This window comes from Neodiprion lecontei, chromosome 5 (assembly GCF_021901455.1).
Source record: "Neodiprion lecontei isolate iyNeoLeco1 chromosome 5, iyNeoLeco1.1, whole genome shotgun sequence".
In the NCBI taxonomy this organism is placed as follows: Eukaryota; Metazoa; Arthropoda; class Insecta; order Hymenoptera; family Diprionidae; genus Neodiprion; species Neodiprion lecontei.
Window position 1 is genome coordinate 12341249 of NC_060264.1, and position 11804 is coordinate 12353052.

The 11804-nt window shown below is 36.1% G+C and overlaps 1 long non-coding RNA gene across 1 annotated transcript; it reads left to right on the top strand.

Moving 5' to 3' along the window:
* The first annotated feature begins 342 nt into the window (after positions 1-342).
* Positions 343-3088, top strand: LOC124294490. Its single transcript, XR_006904366.1, has 3 exons — positions 343-694; positions 1339-1441; positions 2938-3088. It is a non-coding gene; the product is annotated as an uncharacterized LOC124294490 (long non-coding RNA).
* Positions 3089-11804: the final 8716 nt, after the last annotated feature.

Below are 11804 nucleotides of genomic sequence, written 5' to 3' on the forward strand. Positions count from 1 at the left end.
CAGGGCCGATCCTTGTTAAAATTCCGATGAAGAATTTGCTTGCCAATTTTTTCTGTTTTTAATTCTCAACAAATAAGGATTTCATACTTTATTTGCTTCGTTTCATTTGTCAATTACGCCCAGTTCTGAATGATGCTACCAAAATTTTTTTTTACATTAGACGAACTACCTGAATGTTACTCATTTGGTGGAAATCGTTATAAAACTACATACCGTGACTTCTCGTAGATGGTATACGCTACGGATACGCTAGCGAGTTTTGGGTTGGTTTCTGCATCGTATACGACCTACGAAAAGTCGGGGTATGTGTTACTGTTGTACATCAAATCCGGTACAATCCTATAAGATTTCACAGAAATTTGGAACTCTCGAAGGAATCAACTTCTTCGGATTCCGAGTACTATCCCTCACACCCCACTGTCCCCACTATCCGAGCGGCCGTCACTTCTGCGTTTCCTCGCGTACCGTCCACATTCACTTTTCGCGGCGAACGAAGCAAACGCAAGTGTTTTGGTAATTTGCCGTGTCACAAGTTCTAATCACGTGCAAATTTTCACGCGGCCAGTGTGTATACATATATTTGTTACAAACAACAATAATCTTGTGAGTGCAACAATGGATGAGTTGCGTCGCACGGCTGAACCGAAAAAAGGTTAAATTTGACGCGCCGACGAACGAATCGTTCGTTGCAATGGTAAGTGTTTTATACTGCAAATTTCTGTTATGCAATTATACATATCATTTACAAGAATCCTGCCAAATCTGCACTTGCTATGCAGGGTGATTCGTAATTCACAGCAAATACTTGACAGGGCGAATCCTTGTCAAAATTGGAGTCGACAGTTCCTAAGAAATTTTTCGGGAAAACGCCTTTTTTCATTCAAAGAAATGGAAATTTCATTTTTTCGGATTTCTGTTTCGATCAACCTTTTAATTTCTTGGATCATCGTCAGAATTGATATCGAAATTCCCCGGTTAATTTGTAAATAATTTTGTACGTCATGCATGTAAATCATGCTTATGCGTATATATTCGAAAAATGGTTTTTTAGGTTAAAATGGCTTTTCTTGAATAACTCGGCCGGTTTTGATTTTACAGAAAAACCGTGGAAACAAAAGTTGTATAAATTTTGATTTCCTACAAGTTTAGTCCCTACAGTTTTTCTGCTAGGATCAAGATTTTTGGAATTAAACCTGAAAATAGCGACAAATTCGAAATATTTCCATTATCTCGTTTATTTTTAACTTAATGGCATAAATTAATAGCAACAAACTTGTTGAGAATCAAATTCTGAACAACTTCGGTTCCCACCTTTTTTTCCAAAAATCGATATTTTAGGAATTCAACCCGAAAAGGAAGGATTCTCCGTCAACTCGGCCACTTTTTTTTCGACCATCTCAGATCTGCCCCATAATTGGTTACATCAAAGTACTACTAGAAGGTACTCTGCGTGAATTTTTTCAGATTTTTCAATTCATTATTTGAGAAATTGCCGGTTTTTTTTCAAATGAATATACACTACCGTTCATAAGTATGGAAAAACTCGCCCCAGAGTGTTCTCACTGTACCCATGATGCTCATTGTATTTCTACGAAAATGTATACCGTTGAAGAGTGGTGAGGGACTTCCAGCATTTTCATAGTACAGAAAAAAAATGTAGAAAACAAATCGTCTTGTCTTCGAAAGCGTGGCGTTCGAAAGATCGTCGTTTTGTTGACATTTGTTTCGATCATCGTTCTGTTATACATTTTTCAAAATATTGAGTAACCAAATTGTATACGTGTTTCAAATTTTCTTTTCTCTGTTCTCTTCATATATAATGATTTTGATTTTTCGTTAGGAGTGTGCAGAACATAAGAATTGCTGAATGCTTCGTTGTGAATACCACAATTTTATCGGAGCCTAGATTCGAATGCTCGGAGAGTTCAATTATTATAATCGTACGGTAATTTTCTTTTCCGATAATTGGAGAAATTTACACGTGTTGACATATACCCTAAGTACGATGCAAATATGCGAGAAATTTCAAATCTTAAGGAAAATAAATATTACGACTGTTATTATTTCATCATGTAAACCATAAAAAGTCAGTTGGGACGAAATTTAGGTTCTTGAGTCAGAAATATCATTCTGACAAAATGTGACCGCGTATTTTCCAAAACAATGAAAGCTTTTTCGAAGTGATATGTGAGCATAAAAAGTCAAAACCTATTTCTACGATTTTTTTTTCCGAAAGCACCGAGTCATTCAATTTTGTTGCAAAATGAGCGCGCAGCAAACTTGAAGAATAAATATCTTATCTCCGGTTCTACTTGACGTAGAAAAATTATTCACAGCACATTCGCGAGCAGAGAGGATAAGCTTTCGTAGAAAACTTTGGTTTATCCGGAAACATTGAACATTGTAATTGTTATTAACGAACGAATTGTTTAATGGTACCATTTTTTGGCGAGGCTTCTACCATTTTATACATTCTGTAAAAAATCTTTCCGATTACAAATAATCCGTCGGGTTTGACGAGGAATTTCCCATTCATATTCATTCCAAATGACCATACATTAGATATCTGCTATCGGTAGTAAAATATTGAATATGGTGAAATTTAGAGTGATTCGTAAAAAATGAATATCTTAATTTCAAAAGAATTATCTCAACTTTTCGGATTATTCAAGATGATCAAAATTTTTAATCACACTATTCCATTTCGTCAGATTCGACCATTCACTTTTAACATTTTTGGGTATAGTGAGATGGCGCCGACACATGGCTGTAAGAGAACAGAAGAGGACCCATGTATTTGTATGTGTCCTTATAAGATAAGGAGGGGAGGGCACGAATTCTCTGCCAAAGTATATTTTTATCGACAAGTACTAATCATGTTATGGATTCTGCATTGAAAAAGCGAAACAACCAAATGAACACGCTTATATTTTACAGGATAATCCGTCGTAACCGTTGGACGGACGCAATGTCACATGCCGCGAGGATATCTTCATGGAATGGTGAACTATGTTCAAATGACATTACTTCGCAATGGATGTTAGAAACTCCCATCAACCGGGAGAAGGAAACTGTTTCGCACAACCCGCAGCTTCATAGTTACCTCGAATCTCAGATACTAATTCCTTGCATTTAATATTTCAGAGGGTATAAAAATAATTCTCAACGTCGATGTCAACAATTGTTTCATATATCCATAGTAACATGAATAAAGTGTTCCAATATTATATATAATCATTTTTTGAAACCCTTTTCACTAGTAAAATAGCTTCGAACATAAAATTATTTCATTATTGTCAGTAGAGTTGTGTGTAACAAGCGATGTACAATTTCAGAATGATTCCGATACAGTAATACCCCGAAGTTACGCTATGGGTCGTTCCGGCATTGACGGCGTAAGTCGAAAAAATTTTAAGTCGGGGTGCACGTTTTATACAACTGTATAATGTACATATATATATATATATATATATATATGTATAAATACTAACCCGAGATAATCATGTATGTACCTCATAGAAAACCTCTGAAGAAGAATGAGAAATACTCTGTATTGTGGAAATACAAAATGTTCGAGCACAGTCGTCTGCCGACACAAAGATTTTTTTTTCTCGCGCACAGTCACTATCCGTAGACTGAGCGAATAATCGAATACAATGTAATGCACGGACGGAAAATAAACATGACCATTCAAGTTTGCGACAAGGAGAAGCGGAGTTGGGCGGCGGAGGGGGGGGGGGGGGGACGACCGATGGCGTAACTTCATAAAACGACACCACAACGATTCGTACCCGTTTTGTTTCAATCGTATTTTTCGAACATGTTTCCAAATATTTACAAATGGTGAATGGTGATATTTATGAAATCATTTTGACAATACTTCGTGCTGTATAAAATTAATATTGCGCGATATGTTTTAATGTATATGGGACATTCTTTTACAACCAAACACCTTTGTGACCGACACATTTTTGATTCAGCTGAAATTTTTTTTGACGAGTTCTATACCGAGAAAATAGGGATACGTATTCGAGGATTTTTTATTTCACATATTTCGTAAAATAGAGGGGATCGAAAATTTGATAATTTGGTGTTTGTTGGCTTGGAAGACTCACTTTCAAAAATTCATAACGCCGGTTCTATTTGAGCTGGAAAGTTCGTTTTTTTCATCTGAAAGCTAATGAAATGAATTTTATTACAACAATTCTTTCATTAACGATTACTCCGAAGTTTATACTGTTATAAACAATTCATATGTTTCGATCGATTTTTAAAAATTGCCTCAACCTCGTAGCGAGTTCTTAGCACAACCATCGTATTCTACGTCAAATTTTTCATCCATAACGTATTTTGAATTGATGGAGAATACGATGGTCGTGCTGAGAACTCGCTACGAGGTGAAGGCAATTGCTAAAAATCGATTTAAACATATTAATTATTTATAACAATATAAATTTCGGTTAATCGTAAATGAAACAATTGTTGCATTAAAATTCATTTCATTAGCTTTGGGTTGAAAAAACGAACTTTTCAGTTCAAACAGAACCGGCGTTATGAATTTTTGAAAATGAGTTCTCCGTGCCAGAAAACACCAAATTATCAAATTTTCGATCCCCTCTATGTTACGAAATATGTAAAATAAAAAAATCCTCGAATTCGTATCCCTATTTTTTCGATATAGAACCCGTGAAAAAATTTTAAGCTACATCAAAATTGTGTCGGTCGATTTTTATCTAAATCTCTCCGATTCGTCAAAGAATGTCCCATATTCAAGGGTGTTTCACGGAACAATAAATTGAATTTGCTATATTCACCGTAAAACCATCAAAATAATCAGTTCGGTCGTGATGCAATCGCTACACACATGACGTCATTATTTGCATGCAAAATTCGGGTCAATCCTGTTGGTATGGTTACTGACTTAGATTCAGGCCTCTTACCGACCGCGTTTTGTCTAATATTGTGTTGCGCTACTCCCCGGTGGAGAGTACCACCTTCGAATGGTTTGGAACCGAGGAAACTTACGCAGAGGGCGCTTCGATCGATTACAACTTTTAGATCCAGGTCAGCGGCACCTTAAGCGCACATGATATATCCTCGATGTTTGATTCGGGTAAAGACCCCTTACCCCTGGGCAATCGCTCGGGTGTAGTTTACAAAATACCTTGCAATCATTGCAACAAGGCTTACATAGGCCAAACTAGTAGACAACTACACACCAGGATAACCGAACATAAACGCAATATCCATGAACACGAGGATAATTATACTGCATTGACGAGACATGCCATCGATTTCGACCACTCTTTTAATTATTCTCAAGCTAGCATTATTGACGTTGAACCTTTGTATTATAATAGGCTTCTGTTAGAAATGTGTAATATCGTAGCACATCCTAATTCTGTCGACCGTAAACAAGACATAGAACATCTAAGCAATATTTACACCTCTGTGATACGACCATTGTAATTTGTCCATTACCGACTGAGCTTGCTCTCGATTTTACCTTCTTAACAAAAAAATTTTGTTTTCCGTTTAACCGGTTGACTCTGCGTTGCTCTGATAACTATCGAGATCGACCTCTTCCCACTACACACTAGACGTTCCACTGTGCTTATGTGCTCTGACTCAACCATAACGGCTGTGTATTTTATTTCATTTTAACAAACCAACTATAATTATGAATTCGTGGGAATTACGTGTCGCGAACGCAGTGTGTTTCGGTTTTTGTCTTTATTGCCTTTTTGTTCTATTTATTCTTCAATTACCAACACGCATTTATGTAATTGGAAGTGTCATCTCATATGAGGTAATTTCTCTTTTATACTTGCTTCAACACCTTTGCATATTATTTACACCAATATGTCTTATTTTGTCAAACCTATTTGTATATTATTTTATTTTATTTTGTTCGTGACAGATATTTAAATAAAATTGTTCTGAGGAGGGCCCCCACCAGGGCCGAAACGTTAACACGATAAAAAGTGTTTTGAGTTGTGACCTTCATATCCAAGAATAACTTTAATCAACGTCCTTAAGCATTTGACCCTGAATCGCGAAGAGCGAATTTAGAATTATTATTTCTCCTGTTTTGTGTTACCGCTGTCTGGAAATATATTATTTTATTTTATATTAGTTTTGTAAAATAACGTGTTGATGTTGAGTATCTCGCGCTCCCTCCCCAAACATTACCCCTCCTCTCTCCGCGGTACTGAGCTACCGAGCATATTTGCAAGGTATAGCGCATCGGCAATTTCGAGACGTGTTTATCACGCCAGGCGCCCAACCACACTTCGCGATATTGCTTTTTTTGTTGATCCAGGTTACATCGTGGACACCAAATTATTGTGCATGTGGTGAGATCTCGGTCATTTTCTCCGAGTGGTCGAGGTACGGAAAAATCGACGTCACAATATATAAACCGACTATGATTTTATATTTAGCGGAATAGAACAAAATATTAAAAATCTTGGTTCTTTAACGTTTTGGATATTTTGTCTAGTTCAGTTGTTATTCTTTACTCTATGGTAAACACAAAATATTCAATACGGTATAAAAACGGTCACGCAGTTTCGTACAAACCACGAAATACACCAGGTCTGTTATGAAGTAGTCCGTAATCACATCTTTTTGTATCTGTTTGTACTGTATTCTTCTCGCATCGATTTTAATGCAGTCTTCTTTATTGTATTGTAGTGGGTGATTTTGAAAACATATTGTGTAGTACCCATATTCAATATTTGACATGTTTATTTTTAATTGCAGGGGGATACCAAACAGGGTATATCAGAAGAGACTAAAGATTTTATGATACAATTGAGTGGATGTTAATTACTTCAAACAATACCTAAACCAACACCTAATCAAAACGCTTCCAAGAATAAAATTATAGTATTAGAATCTGAGCTCGATAGCTTAGTACTAGCACGCGATGCTGGTATAGCGACATATGATGCATCAAAAAAAATAACAACATTAAGGAAAGACATTCAAGAGGAAAAGAACATACTAAAGAGAAAGATCAGTGCAGCAGAACGACAAAAAAAAAAGTCAAAATTCTAAAAAACAAAAAATTTTAGAACCTTGTGAAAGTAATTCCGATTTAGCAACTACTCTAAAACTTCGAAATACTGTTGGTCGGCCTAGAGTAGAAGAAAACCAATCCGGTTTATTTGAAGTCATGGAGTCAATTGCAGTTTTTGGTGGAGCGGCTTATGATCTACGTCGCACTGAAATTATAAGGTGTGGTAAAACATTGGACGACTTGCAAGCCGAACTATTTAAGCAAGGCTATACTATCAGTTGATCAGGTCGTACTTGAGACTTTTTCCCAAGCGAATTAATACGGAGGAAGGAAAAAGACACGTCGTAACCGTTCCTGTTAAGCTGTGCAAACCAGACTCTACTCTACATTCTGAGCATAAAGATGGCAAATTTTGTAGAGCTACGATAAGAAACCTTGAATCTGTAGCTTTGATTTTGGGTCCCGATCAAGTTTTTCTTTTTTCGATAGATGACAAAGCATCGGTGTCATTAGGCATTACAGTAGCTAACGTTTAAACACCTATATTAATATACCTTGATTATCGCGTACAATTACCGGATCATGATTTCGTGGTCGCTGAAAAACATAAACTTATTCCATCTGTTTATGCAGGTATTGTGATAAAGAAAGATGGTGAAGGACTATCTGAAGCTGTGACATATTCTCAGCCTACATACGTAGCGATTCGTAGTGGTAAACATTCTTCCTCTAATGCAGAGACTCATGCCATAGCATCCATAAACTTTCTGAATTACCTACTCTCGAAGACTTGATGAGAACTCGAGATGGTTTTGTAGAACCCGTATTTATTTTTACTTGTGATGGTGGTACCGACGAAAATCCACGATACGGGCGAGTTATAGTTTCAGCTGTGCAACATTTAAAAAATTTTGATTTGGATGCTATTTACATAGCCACAAATGCTCCAGGAATGAGTACATTCAACAGAGTTGAACGACGAATGAGACCTCTTAGTCGCGAACTTACTGATGTCATATTAAACCATGATAATTTTGGTTTGCATCTTCATTCCAGTAATCGGACTACCGACTTGGAGCTAGAATGTGTTGGCTGATATTTGGAGCAAATTGGTCATTGATGATTTTCCTGTAGTTGCCGAATACGTTGTACAAACAGATATCAGGCTGAATGCTGAACAAGCTACGATATTAAAAAATAACGTTACTTGGTATGCAAATCATGTACATGAATCACAATATTTCTTACAAATAGTAAAATGCGAGGCTGTCCCGTGTTGCGGTATGCGACGTTCTAGTCTTTGGCAATTATTAAAAGAAGGATTTTTACCACCACCTCTTTTGATTAAAGAGTCTTCAAAAGGCTCTGGAACCGTAGGAAATAATGAATTCGAAGGGAAATTTGCTCCATTGTTACTACAGCTATCATTGAATCTTCGAGCGTCATCCCATTTGAAGCAAGTTCCGTACGATAGCTATTGCCCCAGTATCGAGGCATACATGTTTAAAAAATCGTGTGGCATATGTGGTCTATATTTTGCATCATACAAAGCCGCTAACTAACACAAACAATCACATAGAAGGCAACAAGAGGTTTTACCTGTCACGAAAATTCGTCTTCAAAGAATTCCGGCTAGACGCGTCAGAGAAATTCTTTGTTTAATCAATGATGACGATGCTATATAGTTGGAAGAAAAAGATGTTGACACAACGGATATTCCTGACATTAACATCCAAACAGAAAACGAAGTGCCTGATTTGCCAGAGATAAACAATATCAAGGAGTCGGTCCAAAGTCCGTGGAAACAAGATGATTAAGTTTTGTATCTTTTAATAACATTATTTATCGTTTATCGTTCTTAAATTGGTCTTTTGTTTTTTCCATTATCTAAAATATTCGATTTTATGTTAATTCAATTGAACATTATTTTTAATGTAAATAAAAAAATTTGAAAAAAATGCTGTTTTAATTTAATTACTTCTAAATATAAAGTTGAAAAATATGTGACGTCGCACCAGAGGCGAGGAGGTTTCACAAGTGTGACCACCTATGACAAGGACGAGGGGGGCGGTCAAAAAACCATAAAATTTGTGTGACGTAATTTATGGATGGCCCCTAATGTACCGGTAGAAGCAAATGACAATGGAGTCAGAGATGCAGCTGTGGCTGATAATCAATTAGTACAAGAGAATTCCTGATCAACACAACTGATAATTTTAGAAAATGCGTTAGACGGAAGAACAAAAATCTGGTTCGGTGCTAATCAATTTCACAGCTATCGAGAGTTCAAGACGGATTTGTTAAAGGAATTCTATTCAATTCCAATAAAGGTCAATTTCAAAACCAAATGGTTATCTCGAAGGTTTAGTTCACAAGATGGAAGTCTACAAGTATATTTCTTAAAACGAGTAAAAGAAGCCCATTATTTTGAACCAAAATTAAGTCAATTTGAAATTAATTATAATATGCAGTGAAACCTGGATAAGTGGGCCCTGGATATGTGAGAAACCTCTGTTATTGATAATTACAATGAGGTCCCGACACTTTTGCATTGAAATACCTCTGTTACTGGGAATTTTCGAACCTTTGTAACTGAGACTTCATTTCTTAGATTTTTTCGATGTTTACCTCTATAATTGGAACTTTGTTGCTCAATAGCACGTATAAGTGGGACAATTTATCTGGTGTAGACAATTCATGACGCATTTGTTTTGAGAAGGAATCAGACTGTTTACTAACAGTCTAATTCCTTCCATACCTGTTTTGTTTGTCAGTACAATCTAAAGAGCTGGTACGATAAACGTGTGAATAAAAGTGAATAAAATGCCGAAACGAAAGTGCAATTCTTTAACAGCCGCGGATAAATTAAAGTTATTAACGGATTATGATCGTGGAAAGTCGCGTGACGAACTGTGCGCGGAGTTGAAAATACCAACGTCAACTCTTTATAGAATTATTCAAAATAAGGAGAAAATTCGTTCTCAATGTATTGACAGAAAAGGAAAATTAAAACGATTACGATTAGCAGAGTATCCTGAACTTGAAAATTGTATCTTGATATAGATAAAACAGGTACGGAATAACAACATTCCAATGAGCGGCCCGATGATCAAAGAGAAAGCTCGAGAATTTGCGAGTAAGCTGTGTATTGATAATTTTTCTGTCAGTAATGGATGGTTGCAGGGCTTTAAGAGAAGGAACGATATCGTTTTCAAAAATATTTGTGAAGAGAGTAGCGTCGTTGACAACAACGATTGTAATCAGTGGATTAAAGACCTTCCAGCTTTATTGCAAGATTTTTCACCCGATAACAACTTCAATGCTGATGAAGCGGGCTTATTTTACAAGTGTCTTCCCGATAAAACTTTTACGTTCGAAGGTCAGCCTTGCCATGGTGGTAAATTAAGCAAGGATAGGATCACTGTGCTTGTGTGTGCAAATATGTCTGGAACTGAAATACTGCCACTTCTCTTAATTGGTAAATCAAAAAATCCAAGATGCTTCAAAGGTATAAAAAATTTGCCTGTTTGTTATCAAAACAATAAAAAGGCCTGAATGACAACAAATTTATTTGCGGATTGGTTGAAAAAAGTGAACGCCAATATGAAGGCCCAAAAAAGGAAAATTGTTTTGTTTGTTGATAATTGCACAGCTCATAATAATATGCCCGAATTAGACTACGTGAAATTATTGTATTCACCTGCCAATACTACAAGTAAATTACAGCCAATGGATTAAGGTGTTATCAACAACTTTAAAGTTTACTATAGAAAAGTCGTAAAATTCGTATTTAAATCTATAGAAGAGAAAAAAATCCCTGAAATTAACATCCTCCAGGCTATGAAATTTGCGAGAAAAGCTTGGTTTAGTGTAAGCAAAACCACCATTAGTAACTGCTTCAAAAAAGCTGGATTCAAAGTGACAGAAGTACCGGAACCTGAAGGCTCACGCGAGGAAGAAGAAAACTGTGAAACACTTGCAGAATGGAACCAGATTACCGCTTGTAGTAGCAACGAAAATGAACAGCAGCCCACTTTTGAGTACTTTGTGAATATGGACGATGATGTTCTGGTATCGGAAGAGCTCACTGACAACGACATTGTTTCTGCGTGCTTTGGTGATAGAAGAAGATGAGGAGGGTTGTGAAACTTGTAAAGAAACTTCAGAAAGACTGTCAAAGCGTGACGCAAAAAAAGCTTTAGAAACCTTACATAAATATTTTGAGCTATCAAATATTTATGCTATAGAGAAACACCTTGAAACAACTAACACTCTAATACAAACCAATATAATTTATTTTTTTACGCCGTAGAATTAGTATTTTTTTTTAATGAAAATTGTAACTGACACTCTAATGCAAAGCATTGGACAGACATAATTGTATACCATATAAAAAACGGATTTCTTTCTTTTTCAATAACATTTACACCTTTTTATATAAAAAACGGTACATTGCGACCTCTCATAGTGGGACCCTCTATAAATAAGACAACTGTAACCTCAACCTGCCTATGTGGGAAACTGTGTAAATGAAAAGCCTCTATAAGTGATAAAAAAATTTAGATCCCTTCAGATCCCATTTATCCAGGTTTCGCTGTACTTCAAAAATTCCCGTATCGTATAAAAGAAGCATTAGCAACTGTAAATTATAATGATTCAAATTCGATCTCTCAAGCCTTAGCACAGTTAGATCTAATCCATGAGGAGAAAAAGAGAAGTCAGTCACAATAATAAACAGGCTAATGTGGATAATCACCCACATAAGATTCGAAGTATTGAC